Source organism: Schistocerca piceifrons, chromosome 8 (assembly GCF_021461385.2).
Source record: "Schistocerca piceifrons isolate TAMUIC-IGC-003096 chromosome 8, iqSchPice1.1, whole genome shotgun sequence".
Taxonomy (NCBI): Eukaryota; Metazoa; Arthropoda; class Insecta; order Orthoptera; family Acrididae; genus Schistocerca; species Schistocerca piceifrons.
Window position 1 is genome coordinate 212,500,139 of NC_060145.1, and position 20,643 is coordinate 212,520,781.

A 20,643-nucleotide genomic window follows, 5' to 3' on the forward strand; every position below is an offset into this window, starting at 1 on the left:
TGGACCACCCTGTATAAATGTAGACCTTGCTGAAAAAAAAACTGTAGTGAAAGGCCGTAGAAGCTATTTTAGTCATCTTAGAACGACACCAGAATTTTTCCGGTTTTTGCTAAATAGAATTAACGAGGCAATAAGGAAGAAAGATAGTACAATTCGCGAAGCATTGTCGTCAGAACTGAAAGTACAAATCGCCTGGCAGATGCAGTTTCGGTCGGTGATGTTTCCCTTAACACTAACCCTTGCCATGGCATGGTCCACTGAGTTTCAAAGCAGGAATATCACTCGCCTTGTTGTGGAAAATGTGATTGGAATTCCGGTTTCCAAATTTCGCTTTTATGAAAATACAGTTAAAAAAATGGCTCTGAGCACTATGGGACTTAACATCTGTGGTCATCAGTCCCCTAGAACTTAGAACTACTTAAACCTAACTAACCTAAGGACATCACACACATCCATGCCCGAGGCAGGATTCGAACCTGCGACCGTAGCAGTCGCGCGGTTCCGGACTGAGCGCCTAGAACCGCTAGACCACCGCGGCCGGTAAAATATAGTTCTATTACGCCTACAAATAGTTTACGGAATTGTCAGAGCTACACGTGCGGCTCATAACTGACAGAGGAAGACAGCTCGCCAGCGATATGCACAACCACAGCTAATAAACCAGGAACATGTCCGTAATGGAGTTTGCCAGCTAGGAACAATGAGAAACATAGCTTCTGGGGGGAAAGGCGGGGGGGGGGGGGGGGGGGGGGGTCTGATTGATGCAAAACGGCAGTAGTAATAATTATTCCAAGCAGGCCGCTTTAAATAAAGAGCGCTTTGTAGTCTATTGCCTTGAGCCTTTTCTCCTATCAACAATTTTCCTTAAAAAACACTCGGCCAATTCGAACCATGAGATTTTAGTCTTTCAGATGCGAGTTGTTACACAATCGGATGTTTTGTTTACTTGTGGTTTTCTTAATTCATTTGTTCATGTACTGCCAACTGAATGAATTTTAGTCTGCATCTCAAATATTGTCAACCGATCTATGTTCAGATCGCATATGAAGACCTCGAGCCCAACAACATGTCACTGGTTGCTTTTGTAGTAAACATAAATAAAATCCCACAAACATCTGTGCATGGAATAGATGTCCAAAATGCGAAAAATTTCCTCCGTTCCCCACATCACAGTTCAGTTTGCGTACACTCTACCGACACAGCTAACCTCAATACTCGTGCAACTTGAGTCACTAAAGCTCGAACAAGACGAAAGTGTTCTGTTTCAGTAAGGAGTTTCGCAAACGCGCTCCAAGCATGTGCAGTGGGCTGCAGCGCAGTTGCCTGCAACCTAGTGTCGTCGAGTAAGCTAAGATTAACACATACGACTTACGTGATGTTCACGACAGCCAGGCGGTGCTCTAACTCTAACTTAACGCACACTTTGTAAGGACGTTCTTCAGCTTTTTACGTGTATGCCAGAGAAGAGACTCAGTACATTAGTTTCCGAAGCACCAACCAATTGTATACTGAAGATGTTCGATAGTTTTGCTACTTCAGGGCTTCTGCCGAGTGAAGACTGAACTTTAAGTAACTTTGATACGACAGAACCAATAAACGGTTCGTGTTTTTCCAGATTTACGAAATGTCGATATCAGTCGCGGTGTTGCTGAGCCGTGGCGGTTTTAATTTTGGCGGGAATCGCACTCCGCTAGGGCCACTAACTGCATGGGCTGCCGATATCGATCCTCATTGTCAGGTGTAGGGCCATTGGTCGAGGGGTGTATTGTTGACTTTTGGCGGGCCCTGGTGCTAACAGTTATCTGGAGGGCACTTGCTGGCAAGTTGTTGGCTTTGGCGGACTCCTACTGTCCGGTAATGGCCTCGAGAAGCCCTGAGTGGTATCAGTCGGAGGCAAGCTTTGTTGACTGTATTAAGGAATGACTGCGGCGAGTTGCGGGAAGAGCAGCGGACGCCATGTGCAACTTGGTCACCAAGATCCGGGCAAATTCTGCAAGCTTACATTTTACGGCATCTGGAAGATTGCCATAAGGCACGTCCGTGTTAATGTGGAATTGGAACTGTCATAGTAACTCTCCTCCGAGTGATTGTGTGTATGATCGTCGGTCAGCGTAACTGATAACAGTTTGTTGCTCAAGACCATATTCCATTCTCTGTTTTTCTCTGAGCATTCTCTGTTGTAAACAAAACTGATAAAACCTAAATTGCAACACAGTCTGTGTCGAAGACAAGGCACCTTTTATATATGAGTGTGAGCCAGTACAAATTGTTAAGGCTTTCGTGGCCACTTGTTGGCAAACTGTCTGTTGGCTTCTGTCTCGGGTTCTTCGGCCGACGTTCGTCTGACGATTTTTCTGAGGTTTCGCCAGTACGAGTGGCTGGCATTGTCAAAATTACACCTTCCATTGCTGTCGATCTTGTTCTAGTTGTCTCGATGCATTTTGCTACTTAGCTGATGGTAAGTGTTTAAAAGTTCCTCATCCGTTCTTGCCAAGTATCTCCGTGCTGTATGAATTCGCTCACAAAGAAAAGCTCGTTCCGTTCTTTCGTAGATACGATGTGTTTGGGCGGTGGTGAACAGGCGCTCAGATTTCAAGAACTTCGGTGAAGCACCTTCATCCCGGCACCGCGACAGAAAGACGAGAGGGGACATCAATCGCGCTTTCTTCTTCCGTCGTTGGTCAAGGCGTCGGTACAATCTGCAAACCTCCTCCCCGCAGAGACGTAACACAAAACTGTTAAGGCTTTTGTAACGACTTGTTGACAGTGGCCACGAAAGCCTTAACATTTCTGTGTTACGTCTGTGTGGACAATGGGAAAGAGTTGTCTCTGGTTCGGGTGGTGTGTGGTAGCTTGCCCATTTGCAATTTCTCCTGACCAGTTACTCTCCTGGTTGTAAAAGACTCAGCACTTAATTTTTTGCTCGGCTGCGATTTTATTCAAAGGACCTGGTTGGTCCTTGATTTTGCAAGTCGTGCCTTGTTCTTTAAGTTCTTGGCAGATGAGAAGATAGCCCTCTGTTCCTGTCGTCGTCCAAGCGTGATTACTTCTATAAGTTGCGAGGCCGTGGAATTCGACGTGGCTCATCTTCAGTCGGAGCAGGGCACGCATTTCTTGGGTCTGTTGGGGGAGATTACTGATGTTTTTCTCCAGTAAGCTAGGAGTGACTTGTGTGACCCAATATGATATACTTCTGACATCATCATCAGTCTGACGTCTGACTGATCATTCCTGTTTCGCAGTCTCCTTATCGACTTTCGCCCCTAAAATGAAAATCCTGAGGCATAAGCTGGCTAGTACTTTGCAGGATGGGGTGATCAGGCCTTCTCTTTATGCCTCGCCGATTTTTCTTGTCTCCAAGCTCAGTGCCAGGATATAGGCCAGTTGTGGATCACAAGCTGTTGAATAAAAAGGTTGTTTTAGAGTCAGTCCCCTTGCCTGATCGTCACAACTGTCTCACGTGGTTCTCTGGGGCTGTGGTTCACCGTGCTTGACTTGAATCAAGTATATTACTAAACCCCTCTCACTGAAAATTCTAAACACGTCACGGGCTTTTCCACCGACTGGGATCTCTATGAGTTCAATAGAGTGCCGTTTGGGTTGGCCACCAGAGCCGCTGTTCTCTCTCGTTGGATTGATTGGGGGATTTGAAATTCGTCTGTGACTTTAACTGCCTGGATGACGCGGTCGTTTGTAGTTTTTCATTTGAGGAACACTTTTCCCATCTTATACAGGTGTTGTCGAAGCTTTGTGATGCTACGAAACCATCAGACTGTCCAACATTACTCTCGCAAGCCATCAGGTTTCACTTTTTGGTCATCTTGTTTCAGTGGATGGCATTAGTATCAACCAAGAGCAAATGAAGGACTTTAAGAGGTTCCCCAACCTAGAACTTGGAAGGAGGTAGCTAGGTTTAATGGAATGGCCAACTACTTTCGCAGGTTCGTTCCCAATCTCTTGATAATGTGCCAAGGAAGGGAGAAAATTTTGTATCCGGCGAGAGTCAACAGGGTGCCTTTGAAACTATTAAGACTGCCATCACGAGTCTTCCAGCTGTGCCCGCCTTTAGCAAGAGATTTATTGATCAGAACGACGCATCCAACGCAGGGATTGAACGGTTCTCCTCCAGGAGGATCAAAGTCAAAGACGCCCTTTAGCTTTTGCGTCAAGGAGGCTGTCCGGACCTGTGTTGAATTTTTCTGTATATGGATGTGAGGCACTGGCAGTTCTTTTCACCGAAGAAAATTCCATATCGATCTGAAATGTAGGGGGTTCGATTTAGAGACCGATAATCAGGGAAGGTGGGTCCTGACCAGACCTAGGAAGACCAGTAAAATCGCGAGTTGGGGGTCTGGATTTAGGCGTTTTAAGGTGCATCTCAGTAAACGTCCAGACAATCAAGTAGCCGATTGCTCAGCTACATATTTGAGCAGGAAGAGATACCTCTGGGGTACATCGAGCCCATGGCTCCAATAATCTGGCTTGTACTGTTCTCAGCAAAGTGTCCAATTTGCTTGCGGATCTTAAAATTAAGCATAACCAGGAGCCGTTGTGGGGATCGATTAAGAGGCAGTTGTTGTCTGGGAAGGAGGTGCCGAGGTTTTCACTGAAGAATGGTATACTGTGTAAACAAGTGAGTGAACCCAGGGAATTAAGAATCTGCTTGCTTCTTGAGTTAGTCCCCTCCATCTTTCATTACTTCCATTGTTAGTTGGTGAGTGAGCAATAAGGCCTATACAAGACCTTGATCAAGATGCGAGCTCACCTCACCTGGCTGTCATTGTACACGGATATTCGACTCTTTTAGGAAGTGGAAACCTAATAACAGTCCGCTGAGGTGGTTATTGCAATTCGAGTACGAACAGTACACTATTGATAAAATCTTTATTGATTTTATGGGACCCTTTCCCTGTACTAAAATAGGAAACCGTTATATCCTTGTGGTCGTTGATGCGTTTTTGCAATTTGTTTGGATTATTCTTAGCCAAGAGGCTACTTACGCTATTACTGCCAGATACGTGACCATCTCCTGGTTTGGGCCTGCTGAGCTATAACACACTTTCGTTTGTTTCTAAGCAGTTTAAACAGCTCTGTTTTTGCAACGCCATTAAACTACCAGGCCAGGCCAGCGTGGCTTTAGACTTGGTAAGTTCACCCCCACATTATTGGTCCGTGTTCCATTGTTAAGGTTCTGGGGCCAGTTAATTAGCAACGAGCAAGACCATGAGAGTCGACATTAGTCAAGTTAAACCGGTTAATTGATCTCTCCACCTTTTTCTGGGTTGGGGGTGGGGGGAATAATTGGTTTAAGGGAGGGGGGTTTGAGTCGTGGTGGCTTTACTTTTGGTGGTCATGGCACTCCGCTGGCGCCACTAACTACCTGGGCTGCCGATATTGATTCTCATTATACACTCCTGGAAATGGAAAAAAGAACACATTGACACCGGTGTGTCAGACCCACCATACTTGCTCCGGACACTGCGAGAGGGCTGTACAAGCAATGATCACACGCACGGCACAGCGGACACACCAGGAACCGCGGTGTTGGCCGTCGAATGGCGCTAGCTGCGCAGCATTTGTGCACCGCCGCCGTCAGTGTCAGCCAGTTTGCCGTGGCATACGGAGCTCCATCGCAGTCTTTAACACTGGTAGCATGCCGCGACAGCGTGGACGTGAACCGTATGTGCAGTTGACGGACTTTGAGCGAGGGCGTATAGTGGGCATGCGGGAGGCCGGGTGGACGTACCGCCGAATTGCTCAACACGTGGGGCGTGAGGTCTCCACAGTACATCGATGTTGTCGCCAGTGGTCGGCGGAAGGTGCACGTGCCCGTCGACCTGGGAACGGACCGCAGCGACGCACGGATGCACGCCAAGACCGTAGGATCCTACGCAGTGCTGTAGGGGACCGCACCGCCACTTCCCAGCAAATTAGGGACACTGTTGCTCCTGGGGTATCGGCGAGGACCATTCGCAACCGTCTCCATGAAGCTGGGCTACGGTCCCACACACCGTTAGGCCGTCTTCCGCTCACGCCCCAACATCGTGCAGCCCGCCTCCAGTGGTGTCGCGACAGGCGTGAATGGAGGGTCGAATGGAGACGTGTCGTCTTCAGCGATGAGAGTCGCTTCTGCCTTGGTGCCAATGATGGTCGTATGCGTGTTTGGCGCCGTGCAGGTGAGCGCCACAATCAGGACTGCATACGACCGAGGCACACAGGGCCAACACCCGGCATCATGGTGTGGGGAGCGATCTCCTACACTGGCCGTACACCACTGGTGATCGTCGAGGGGACACTGAATAGTGCACGGTACATCCAAACCGTCATCGAACCCAGTGTTCTACCATTCCTATACCGGCAAGGGAACTTGCTGTTCCAACAGGACAATGCACGTCCGCATGTATCCCGTGCCACCCAACGTGCTCTAGAAGGTGTAAGTCAACTACCCTGGCCAGCAAGATCTCCGGATCTGTTCCCCATTGAGCATGTTTGGGACTGGATGAAGCGTCGTCTCACGCGGTCTGCACGTCCAGCACGAACGCTGGTCCAACTGAGGCGCCAGGTGGAAATGGCATGACAAGCCGTTCCACAGGACTACATCCAGCATCTCTACGTTCGTCTCCATGGGAGAATAGCAGCCTGCATTGCTGCGAAAGGTGGATATACACTGTACTAGTGCCGACATTGTGCATGCTCTGTTGCCTGTGTCTATGTGCCTGTGGCTCTGTCAGTGTGATCATGTGATGTATCTGACCCTAGGAATGTGTCAATAAAGTTTCCCCTTCCTGGGACAATGAATTCACGGTGTTCTTATTTCAATTTCCAGGAGTGTATGTCAGGGGCTAGGGTCTTTGGTTGAGGGATATGTTGTTGGTTTTTGCGGGCCTGGTGCTGACATTTAGCAGGAGGCCACTTGGCTGGAAAGTTTTTGGTTTTGGGTTACTCCTCCTACTCAGTATGGGCCTTGAGAAGCGACAGGTAGTTAAATCGGTCGGAGGCAAGCTTTGTTAGCTAGATGAAAGACTGATATCAGTGAGTTGCTGGAAGAGCAGCGGACACCATGTGCAACCTGGCTAGCAAGTTCTGGGCTAACTCTACAAGCTTGAATTTTACAGCACCTGAAAGATCACCTGTACAGTTTGGAGGCAGTAACACCCCTGGTTGAAGTCCTGGAAACCGCGGCTCCCTGACGTCTCAGTGTAGCTTAGTGTTGGTTTATATTGGTACTTGTTACCATAAAGCTACGTCTCTGTTAATGTGGAATTAGGTCTGTCATATTAACGTGCCTCCGAGTTTTTATGTGGGTGGTCATCGGTCAGTGTAACTGATAACAGTTTGTTGTTCCATGCCAAACTCCATGCAAGTGTACAAGCATTCTCTGTTGTAAATTGAAATGATGAAATTGAAATATGCAACATAGTTTGTGTCGAAGGTAAGGCACTTTTTATAGATTAATATGCCCTATCAATTGGATTTTCAGGCGTTGATATTTCATCTTGTTAATTTTCAAGCAATTTTAAGGACTGCTAAGCTTCTAACTTGTATGTGTAGCGCCAGCCGCGGTGGCCGAGCGGTTCTAGGCGCTTCAGTCCGGAACCGCGCGACTGCTACGGTCGCAGGTTCGAATCCCTCCTCGGGCATGGATGTGTGTGATGTCCTTAGGTTAGTTGGGTTTAGGTACTTCTAAGTTCTAGGGGACTGATGACCTCAGATGTTAAGTCCCGTAGTGCTGAGAGCCATTTACTATGTGTAGCCAGTTCCAGAATAAGTTGTTGGCTACCTCCTAGGCACTCTCTTTTGTAGCTTTATTTTCGGAAGATCACTGTTCCCATCTGATGTGTGTGGCAGGGTATTTTTGGCTGCAGACTACGCGTTCCTGAGTCTAGACGAGAGATGTTTCTTCTGTCTGCTGTGGCGACACTTCTGTCGTCGCACGACGTCTAGATTGGCCTGCGGTCAGGTGCCTCTACCAGCCGCCTCGTGTTGGCTCAAATTAAGTAAATTTGATCGTTTGATACGTGTCACGACGGACTGTCGCCTGTTAGTTCCGAAACTCTTGATGTATTCATTACTGTGAATTCAGCAAGCGCACAAGCCTTAAAGCGTGTTTTGCAAGTCCGAATTTCCTTCTCACCATATTTGCTCTTTAACTACTTGTTTAAACGTTACACCATAATTACTAGTTCTGGAGCGTGTTAAGTTTTAAAGCCCTTTACATACGACTATGAGCTGTTGACTTTTCCTTTTTTATCCACAGTAATTAGCTAACTCTGTCCATTTTGAAACTTGCCTGCTTGTTGCCTGTTACCTATGATAGCCGTCTCCTGTAAATTGAAACCTTTTCTTATATTTTGGGGCTACATATTCACTTAAGGGTACCGGTTTGTAGTGACATTTAAATAGCATGCCTCTCCGGCTTTTCTTGTATTTTGGGGGAATGTGTATTTTATTGGAGGACGAGGAGGAGATTAGTGTTTAACGTCCCGTCGACAACGAGGTCATTAGAGACGGAACACAAGCTCGGAATAGGGAAGGCTTAAGAGGGAAATCGGCTGTGCCCTTTCAAAGGAACCATCCCGGGATTTGCCTGAAGCGATTTAGGAAAACCTAAATCAGGATGGCCGGACGCGGGTTTGAACCGTCGTTCTCCCGAATGCGAGTCCAGTGTGCTAACTACTCAACCACCTCGCTCGGTGTATTTTATTGCTTAAAGGATTTGATAAAGGATATAAATTGTTAAGTGAGGTGACTCGTTAGCCTTACTGTATTTTGGGTCGCCGTTGTCTGCTGTTTAATGTTTTACCCATGCTTGGTGTTGTTGCCTTTAGTGGCACTCAATTGTAATTTATCTTCCTGGTAAACTCAGTTAGTTTGAACCAGCTTGCAGTCACGTACAGTTGGTGTGACTTTTTGCTTGCATTTGCTCACTTATGAATATTCCTGGTTTTAAGCCGTGTTCTTAATAGTGTAGGTTATTAAGGTTCCTTTTCAGAATGAGATTTTCACTCTGCAGCGGTGTGTGCGCTAATATGAAACTTCCTGGCAGTTTAAAACTGTGAGCCAGACCGAGACTCGAACTCGGAGCCTTTGCCTTTCGCGGGCAAGTGCTCTACCGTCTGAGCTACCCAAGCACGACTCACGCTCCGTCCTCACAGCTTCAATGTCGCCAGAACCTCGTCTCCTACCTTCCAAACTTCACAGAAGCTCTCCTGCCCGCGAAAGGCAAAGGTCCCGAGTTCGAGTCTCGGTCTGGCGCACAGTTTTAATCTGCCAGGAAGTTTCAAATTTCCTTTAAATTAATGAACTGATCCTGTTCTAGTTTTTTCAATTATTGTTGGCCTTCTTATTATTCTGACGAAGTTTAAATTTGTAATTACAGTAATAGTTGTTAAGCAATAAAGTGAATTCCATGAAACAACAAATGAGGAAATGTACGGATTCACCTTACATGTGCCTTTCCTTAAAATCACCTCAATCCTTGTTGTGAGGTACCAGTTGGTACGGTCTACAAATTGTTGCTCCAGCCCACCGGAGAAGGTTTACCGCTCGCAGGACGTCCTGCTGTGGAATGTCCGGTAACCCGCTACGTGCCGGACAGGACTGGTCTCCCTGACACAACAGTGGGGGGACGGGTGCAGTCAGGAACGTCCGAACCGGGTCGTGGCGCGGCAGAGGGGTCTGAAGCCACCTAGTCACGTCAGAGGCTGCTGCCCGCTCAACGGCCTCCTTCTGCTTCAACCAGCAAGACTCCGATCCTGTAAAGCAGGTATGGGCAACTTTGGTGGCCCGCGGGCGTGATTTACATCCTTAAGCTCGCGGGTCACCTCTTCACGTGTCGCAACAGCAGCGATTTTAGCGCACGAACTCAGAACTGTGGCGTCCGTGAAGTTAATGTATATGGAGTAACACATCGATGGGAATCGCAGCCCGTTCCCGAAAAGCCATGCCAGCAATTACACAGACGTGACAAAACCATGGGATAGCGATACGCACATGGCGATAGTATCGCGTCCACAAGGTATAAAAGGGCAGTGCATTGGCAGAGCTGTCAGTTGAACTCACTTGATTCACGTGAAAAAGTTTTCGAAGCCAATATGGCCGCACAACGGGAATAAACAGACTTTGAACGCGCAATTGTAGTTCGAGCCAGACGCATGGGACATTCCAGTTCGGAAATCGTTCAATACTCCGAAATCGACAGTGCCGAGAAAACCAAATTTCAGGCAATTCGTCTCTCCATGGACAACGCAGTGGCCCAAGGTCTTCGCTTAACGAGCGAGAGCAGCAGCGTGTGCGTAGAGTTGTCAGTGGTAACAAACAAGCAACACTGCGTGAAATAACTGCAGAAATCAACGTGGGACGTACGACGAACGTATACGCTACGACAGTGTAGCGAAATATGGCGTTAATGCTCTATGGCAGCAGACGATCGACGCGAGTGCCTTTGCTAATAGCATGACATCGCCTTCAGCGCCTCTTCTGGGCCCGTCACCGTATCGGTTGGACCCTAGATGACTGGAAAACCATGGCCTGGTAAGATGAGCCCCCATTTCAGCTGGTAAGAGATGATGATAGGGTTTGAGTGTGGTGCGGAGCCCACGAAGCGATAGACCCAAGTCATCAGCAAGGCAATTTGCAAGCTGGTTGTAGCTCCATAATAGTGCGGGGTGTGTTCACATGGTACGGACTGAGTCGTCCGATCCAGTTGGACCTATCATTGATTGGAAATGGTTATGTTCGGCGCTTGGGGAACATTTGCAGCCATTTGTGGACTCCATGTTTCCAAACAACTATGTCTTGTCACCGGATCGCAATTGTTCCCTACTGGTTTGAAGAATATTCTGGACCGTTCGAGCGAATGATGTATTCAGACATATCGCGCAACAGGAACCCCACTGAAGATTTATGGGATGTGATCTAGAGGTCAGTTTGCTCAAAATTATGCACCGGCAACACTTTTGCAGCTATGGACGGCTGTAGAGGTAGCTTGGCTCAATATTTCTGCAGGGGATTTCCTATGACTTGTTGAGTCCATGTAACGTCTATTTGCTGTACTACGCTGGCAAGAGGAGGTCCGACAAGATATTAGGAGGTATACTGTGACTTTTGTCACCTCAGTGTTTTTGAGAGTACATTCCTTTTAGTTCACCCCATCTTCAGAAGATTACTTTCATTTAGGCGTCGTGAACACTGTTCCTTAACTTACGACGTCTTAAAAAAGCTTTGTTGAAAGCTTCCGTTGGAAAATTCTGCAACGGGTCGTTCTTTGTCCCACGCAGACCAGACAATTGAATCGCGTGCAGGATCCGGTTCGCGTGCCAGTTGTTGCTGACCCGTGCTGCAAAGAACTGAGCTCCTATGGGTAACATAATGTGATGGTACTTTTTATGTTGTGTTGGTTTTTATACGTTATGACAAGTTGGAGTTAATATTATTCTGACTGCTTCACAACTGGAGAATTATTTATGTCATTGACTCTGTTATGGTACTTCTCGCAGTTAGTTTGCCCGATACGATGTTTTTATATCAAAAGACACCAGATATAGAGCTGTTCAATTAATTGTTTGTTTTATTTATGCGTAATTGCAGTGCTGTGGGGGTTGTAACAATTTCCGTTATTGAGAACCAAAGTAAGTTACTGAAATCACCTTATATGGATATGGTTCAATAGTAGAAAAATTAACTACTATTACTGTTTCAAAGAAGAACCGAATCAAGAGAGATCTCCTGCATTTACATTTATTTTTATCATTTGTCAAAATATATATGCTACTCTGGGCCGTTATCGTTTTGAACAATGGCGTTGACCTCTGCACCACTGGTCGCATATAAAATTTGCATAAGTTATGTAAGTCACTCACTTCATGAGTATAGGATCTGTTACAGTAAAACATTAGCGACACTTTTAAGTAATATTTGATTATATTCAGACTAAATATTACATGTAACTTACACGTTTTCGTGCCTCGTCACAAAATGACTTCTTACACAACCAAGAAACAAAATGCAAGTCTGTCCGGTCCTTTATCAAAAGGAACAGAGATTACAATATCAATCACAGATCATAAGAGTTTATTACATAGACTTTTCGATTTTTCTGCGATAATATTTATTTCGTTACGACGTCAGTTTTGTTAAATTTGCGAAATTCTTCAATATTATTTTTTCACGTTATATGGCGCGCCGCCACATTAGGTTCATAGTACTTCTGTTTTCTTTAGAGATGAGTTAATGTTTTAAATATTCTATGTTAAGAATGTAAGCGAGAAAAAATTTAGAAAAAGTTCGAAATTGTATCTAAAGCTCTTTGGGAGCCGATAATCACTCCCGTTGTGAAACGCTGGATGAGTATAGTCTGGATGATGCACAGTGCGTTTTAATCAAAACTTAGTCATTCACGAATCTAAGTGTTTATGCATTATAGCTCCTGCAGTCGTTCGATGATATAATTCTGCAAGTGGTATATTTGGATACTGTCAGCAAAATGTTTCGCAAACATATGTCCGAAAAAACAGACACTATGCATTCATATAATTGATACGTCTAGCTGGGAATGGATCCATTTTCACACACAAATACGTCCAACGTCCCATGGGAATCTCAAAATAGAGAACAGTGACTTAAGTGGACAGCGAATACAGATAGGCGGCGCTCGGTGGGCATATGGACCGAGACAGAGCGCGCAGTTGCGTTAACGCTGCGTCCTGCGTTGCGCCGTGGTTAACGCACTTACCTCGTAAGCAGGAGATCCCGGGTTCGAATCTCAGTCCGGTACACATTTTTCACTCGTCGCCGCTGATGTCGCCTAATGTCTCGCTGTACCTGACAACAGTGATCCTCTTCCATTTACATACGATGTTTCACAGCTGCAGATTCTGTTTGGTGTCTGTTCTTTCGTAAATGTCCAGAAGAACAGACACCTCGCATTCATACAACTTATATGGGTCATGTTTACAGAGCTATCACTGATGATGCTTTGCAAAGAAAATCGTAACCCATCTAGTGCGAAACTTTCTTGAATTTCAGTATGCGTAAGACAGAAAAAAATAATAATCTACCTGTTGTGTACATAATTCCGCGCAGTCAGCGCGTACACAACTTTCCCACTAGAGCGCGCCCTGTTAAGCACAACAGCGCAGGCGCAGCGCTCGTCCGTCTCCGCACTACGAGATGGCGCTGTCTTAGAGACGGACCATATTCTGCTTCCGCCGATCCGCGTATTAATATGTAACTCAGCCAATGGTGGTGGTGGTGGTTAGTGTTTAACGTCCCGTCGACAACGAAGTCATTAGAGACGGAGCGCAAGCTCGGGTTAGGGAAGGATTCGGAAGGAAATCGGCCGTGCCCTTTCAAAGGAACCATCCCGGCATTTGCCTGAAACGAATTAGGGAAATCACGGAAAACCTAAATCAGGATGACCGGAGACGGGATTGAACCGTCGCCCTCCCGAATGCGAGTCCAGTGTGCTAACCACTGCGCCACCTCGCTCGGTCAGCCAATGAGATTGCTGCTAACGTAGAACCTTTTCTCCTCGCAGATCACACTCGCGCAGTGATACCTGAACTACTCGAGGTATTATAATGAGTGTACAGACCTCCGATTAGCCAGTCTGCATTAGTCTGTAGTCAAGTTTCAGTCTGTGCCTAATAAGATTACCATATTCCTATACACAGCCATGAAGATAAATGTACAGACACTTTGTCAAGTGTGAGAATAAGATTAACGTACGAGACATATTGCTCACACTCGCCTACTTCGTTAGAGCGACAAGTCAAATAATCTGATGGTGTGTGTACCGAAGGTCTTACAGTACGCACACCACACTACCTATGTTTTGTTTTATTTTTATTTATTATTTAATGCGATTAGGGCTATCAGGCCTTCTCTTACATCCCAGGAGCGTTTCGTACATACGGTACTTTAAATGTAAAAATTGTTAAATGGTTTCAGTGTCTGCAGTGACAATATAAGTAAGTAATACTGAGTGTCAATTAATGAACTTAATACTGACTGTACTTGTAATACTGCTGCTGCTGCCACTAATAGTGCTACAGCGAATAACAATAGTAATGACAATCATAACAATAAGGGTAGTGGCAGATATAAAAAGAATTTGAAGGTGTTCAAAATAGATTATTCCTGTTACAGCGAGTTCTGGGGGAGAAACTTACGTAGATTGCACCAGCTAAGAATTCCGGGAAAGAGGATGATTTGGCTGGAAAGGAGGATGTACAAAGGTAACGAGTGCGTGTTGGGTCAGAGGTAACGCTTATTTTTGCCTTAGCAGATATGTCATTAACTTTCTTCTAAAGCTGGAGATGTGATTCATTTCTCTAGTACAATGCGGGAGATTATTCCAGAGGTGGGTTTTTGCTGCTGAGAACGACTTTGATGAAGGGGGACAGAAAGCACTTCGCTCCGATGGGAACTGGTGTTTATGCCATGCTGTTCAGAAAAGCCCATTAGGTCGAGGAGAGGTATGGGGTACATTGTATGTGGATTGTATGTGGATAAGACAGTAGAGAAGACAGAGGGTATGGAAATCACCGCTCTTGTCTGCACGCTGCGAGGATAGCTGTGCACATGATGGTAAATATGATCAAAGAGTCGAACATCACAAACATAACGAACAAAGGTCTTCATAACCAGTTCCAGGCTCCGTGAGATTTTCTGAGAAATGCCTTGCACGATAAAATCGGTGTACTCAATAATTGAGAGTATAAATATTTGTATAAACTCGTTTCTCGCGTCATGAAGAAAAAGAGATATTTTTGTTTTTGTGGAATGTGGAAAAACACTGATGCCTGCTTCTTGCACATTTCAGTTACTCACTCAGCTTAATTTTAATTTTCATCTGTAATTTAAATTTTCATGTGTTATTACTTCTAGACTCCTTACTGAATGAGAGAAGTCGATATTTGTCCCATTTTGTTATGGTCTTGCAAACAGGAGTCTTCGTGAACAAGCAAACAATCGAGAAAATATCTTCACCATTACTTTTCCCTGGCGCCGCTAGGCAGCAGCAGTGTAGCCCAGGACCATTCATTATAATTAATACCCTTGAATGGTCACTGAAAACTGTCTTTTATCCCCTTTCCCTGTTTAATATAATTAATACTGCACAGTCGAGGATATTACCTTTCTAAAATTGTTGCAGCTATGTGCACACAATTATTATACTATAAATAGAGGCCTGCGTGGGTAAGAGAAATGTGTTCCACACCCGCACCTCATCTACTAGTGTCTCATTCACATCAGCTGTTTCACTATCTATATCAGCATATTTTAAAATTTTTGTAAACTATTTTAACCCGAGTGGTACGCCGGAGCCGTGTGGCTCGTCCGAACTCGGTAACTACTGCCTGCTGGCGGAAAACGAAACACTCCAATTTGGCAACTCTTCCCAAAGCGCCTCCCGAGCGGCACGCATGAACTCGGCAGCTTGTACTCGCTACTGGCAGACGAACTCCACCAACTCGGCAAACTCTTCCAAATCTGAATGGAAGACCTCCACCACACTATTTACAACGCTCTTAAAGAATATTGTAAACACTAGACGAATGAACAAGATACAAAAGGATCAAATTATACACAAGTACAAAATTTTATTACAAATTTCACATACAAAAACGTTTCCTGAAAACATCAACATTTCTTTTTGTCTTATGTTTTGCTCAAGGCTGCTTTATATGAAACACACTTTATAAATTCCAATTTTTCACGTTCACCATTTCTGAGTAAATCTGTTTTGTAGGAAACCCTGCCTTTTCCCGATTTTTGACTCCGTTGTTGTGTGAGGAGATTAACACGAAGCAATGAATGCGGAATGAAAGCTATTGCAAGCGTTAGTCGTTCCCTATAAGAAGAGCAATTAGGTGCCCAAACGTGAGAAGCATACAGCGCATTCCTACATCATCAATGTAATTTTTAGTTACAAACTTGGCAAATTTAGGGAGTTATTGGCCTTGTCGCTGTATGCTGACCAGGCCAGCAAAAATATCAGGAACATCTTGAGGATTAAAGGTATTAAGCCCAAAGATTTAATGCAGCCACTCGTCTTTTTCACTGTTCACGTCTTTGTAAGTCGAAGCCAAACCAAGTGTTTGCATTTGTCCCCGCCTGAACTGTGCATAAAAAAATTATGTTTGTGGAATTTTAAAAGGCAACAGTTTTTAAGGTCCGCGTCATGAGCAATGTACACAAGTCTTGGCAGTTTGAAAGATGCGTAGCAATTTTCAGGAATAACTGTATTCTACTGTGTATTAAAAACGCAAACAGTATTCTATATTAATTATGACCATTTATCATTCAACACTAATGCCGTTTTCTTAAAAATAACAGATACAATTGTAATGACCATACTTGAGCCAGGTGAAACCAATAACCAGTAAATCAAATCCTTACTGATGGGAAGGCAACCTCGATGCTTTCATGGGTGGACTGTTTAAAGACACCTACCACTGTTTTTGGATTAAAAGATGCCTGCCTCTTCCTACATTCACCCTGAATACACAGTACACTTTTCAGATGTATTTTCTTGTTATTATCTTTCATAAGGCTGAACGCTACTGGTATGTAAGAAACTCCAGTGTAATTGTGGATCGTTAATAACCGGAGAGTATCTTTCGCTGCATATGGAAAAGTACCACCCATTAATATACTCTCCTGGTAGCATGGATATTGTAGACTGGAGCTGGTTGAAAAAACATAACTGTTTACCATTATTGAGAACAAAGGTTTCGCATCTTCAAACGACTGTGAGTAACATTGTTGTGGCTATACCTTACATCCTTCCTCGCTAATGCGTTCACGGTTGGCGGTTTCATCTACTTCTTTGCGTATAAGCTTTGATGGGCTTTCATCTAAAGCTTACCCTTTTGTTTTAACAAAATTCGGTAACATTCTCCCGTTTATCAAGTGTTCTGGAACTGGTGTGTGGTCATGAGTGGCTTCCAAAAGCGAAAATAAGTTTTCGCCGCCTACTGTAAATAATTTAACGGAACACCGCGAACTTTTATCACGGCATCCCCATCCACTTTCTTCAGTTCCTAGAATTCTTCTGTAAGATTCGAATTTATAAACATCGCAGGTACATGTATATTACCACAATCACTCAAAATAGCTTGCAAAACGCGCCTCTCTGCGACGTTCTTCGCTTTGATGACCAGCTTGAACTACGCAACGGAGCACTAGGTGACTGCACAGATGTTGGCGGGCTGCAGACGTTCACAGGATTGCCGAGGTCAGCGAGGGCGAGAAACTCCATCACCGTTGACTCATACCTCGGTCGGACCGTCCTGCTACCTGCGTACAGAGTTGCCGAGTTCGAGTGTGGGATTAACTGACCCCTTTCGCAGCACCCTGCCTATGGTCATTAAAAGTTGCCTAGATCGATTGTGCACAGAGCCGCACCGAGGGTGTCGCGAAGTAGGTGCTCGCCAAGGGCAAAGGCGCAGAGGTGGTGCAGAAACCGACCAAAAAAAAGAAGAAAGACGGTTGAAGGTTGAGCCGAGGGAGATGTATCAGCTCTCGTGATCTTCCCTTTCTTCTACAGACAAGAAAAATCATTTCCCTTGGTCGGCGACGGTAACCTCACGCTGTTATCACAGCATCACATCTGCAGCTTCATTTCGTCCATGTAGCATCATAAGACGATTACTACCAAACAGACTTCTATCACTAACAAAGTTTATATAACAACAGTGTGCTTGGTTATCATAAGCTCACGTTCAACATGGCCTCAACGATCGGCGAGCGGGTGCTGAAGCAAAAGTGCCGTTTGACCGAGTGCTTCAGATTTTTGTCGATTTCTACCGAGGACTGGAGCAAAATGGGAAGGTGATGAAACAAGAAAAAACATGGAGAGGGTAAGAAATTTACCTGTCCCCTCATCCACCACTTTCACTGGTCCCAAATTTCGGTTGGTGCAATCTGCTGGGTAAGTAAAAAGGATTCAACAATAAGCCTTTCGTCAATGAAAAATAATAGTACAGAAATTATATATGAAGGTAGTATCTGCTCCCGAAGGAACACATACCACTGATGACCGTGCAGCTTCTCTTGAATGAAATGATAGTTAAATCGACACTCTAGCTGCAAACAGGCGTTGATATACATCATTGGGGACTTGTTGAAAATGTGTGGCCCGAACGGGACTCGAACCCGGGATCTCCAGCTTACATGGCAGATGCACTATAGGCGCACTATCCTCTGTGCCCTCACTGGCTCATATGGGTAGAGCGTCTGTCATGTAAGTAGATCATCCCGGGTTCGAGTCCCGGGCGGGACACACATTTTCAACATGTCCCCAATTATGTATATCAACGCCTGTTTCCAGTTAGGTGTCGATTTAATTATCATTCCATTACAGAAGTTGTTACTCATTGCGTGTCTATCTAGACAATAGGTTCCCCCCGTCCGAGGTCCGAGTCCTCTCTCGAGCATGGGTGTGTGTGTTGTCGTTAGCGTAAGTTAGTTTAAGTCAGATTAAGTAGTGCGTAAGCTCAGGGATTGATGACAGCAGTTTGGTCCCATAAGACCTTACCACAAATTTTCAAATTTCTAGACAATAAATATACTCAGTTCTTCAACCTCATGTAAATAAACGTATACTTTGCAATTGGCCATTGTCACTGACATAATCAACGATTTTCTTCTCCCAAAGCAAGGAAATACAAAGTAAAGTTGTAATAAAGACACAAATATTTGATTTGGATATTTACTCAATTACAATTACAGCCCTTTCTCTTTTATTCGTGATTTATTATTTATGCAATATTAATTACGAGGAGTAAATAGAAATCTGTTCTTCAGTACACATGGTATTAAAACCAATGTACAGTAACTGCCATAAACTATAAGATATTAATTTTACTTTACTTCCATTTTATTTAGAAAGTTATCAAATTTGTAATTTATTTGGTATAATGATACATTGAATACAATAATTTGCATCAATATGGTTCATTTAAGTAATATTTGTCAGTCATGTTTAGTGTTTGTTAAAACGACTTACAAAGTTTTAAAATTTGCAGAAATACTTACTGGTAACTAGAGAGGGCGAAGGGCAAGTGCCGCAGCCGCAGGGCGCCGAGTCTCTCAGAGCCCTGACTGTAGGAATACACCTGGCCTAAATTATCGTGTACTGGATCCAGACCACCTAATTTACATTTAACTGTCAAAGAACGTAGAGGCCAATAAACGTCACATTTTAAAGGAATATGCCCTATCACTCATATTCTTTATAAGTTCTGTAAGTAACAGCTTCATGTCGTAATTAATGAAACAGACTTTGAAAGTTTTCTGTGGAAATTTTCCGCAACATTGGGAAGCTAGATAAAGTACTATTGTAAGCTCCTACACTTGTCAGTATATTAAGTACTGCAATGTGTACTAGTTGATGCACTAATAAGCCAAAACATATTGATCACTGTCCACCGTAACGTTGGACGCCGCTTGGTGGCACTCAGGGTACGTGACGCGATAACAAAAGCAAATAAGCGGAGCAGACACTGGTGGGGAATCACCCTAGCAAAGACATGGGCTGCAAATGTGGAAATCCATTGAGATAAGTGACTTTGATAAAGGGAAGATTATTATTATTCAGAGCCTATTAATGAATATCTCAAAAATGATGAAGCTGGTCGAATGTTGATCTCCTACTGTCCTGATCAACTACGGAAGAAGGTAGGAGAACAATGAAACATCAACCAGGTGCTAAATGGTTCGACGTCCACGACTCTTCACAGATAGTGTGGTTTGGAGGCTTGTCCGCTCTGTAAAGTAGGATAGGTGATGATGTGTGACATCTCTACCGAAAGAGCACAGCACTGGTGCACGCAAAAGTGTTTCGGATCACACCGTTCATCGTACATTGTTGAATATGGAGCTCCGGAGCAGACCACCCCTACGTTTTCACATGTTGACCCAACGACGTTATCAGTTACGATTGCAGTGGTCACGGTATCATCGGTATTCGACCGTCGATCGATGTAAATGTGTCGGCTCTTCGGGTCAATTTTTGCTACACTAGGTGCTGGTCATCTGCACAAACGCCTTCATTGAGGTGAACGCCGGCTCTAAACGTGCAGCATGCCACGGACGGAGGCTGGAGGTAGCAGTATTATACTATGGGAGACATTCTCTTGCGATTGCATGGGACCAGTGGTAGTAATCGAAGACACGCTGACAGCTGCAAACTATATGCATCCTTTCATGCTTGATGTCTCCCCCGACGGCCGTTTCATCATTCAGTAGTATAATTATCCGTGTCTCGGAGCCAAAACCATGCTACAGTGGTTAGAGATGCATTACAAAAAGGTAATAGGGTCATATCAAAAACAGCAGAAAATGGTATAACGGGAGTAGAATTCGTTATGAATAGGATGGTAGGGCAAAGTTAGTGTTACTATGAACAGTTCAGCGATAGGGTTGTTCTAATAGGAATAGACAGCAAAACAACACCTACAACTATAATTCAGGCACACATCCCGACGTCGCAGGCTGAAGATGAAGAGATAAAGTATATGATGATATAGAACACATTACGTAAGGGGAAACTAAAACCTAATAGTCATGGGGGACTGGAATGTGGTTGTAGAGGAAGGAGTAAAAGAACACGTTACAGGAGAATATGGGCTTGGG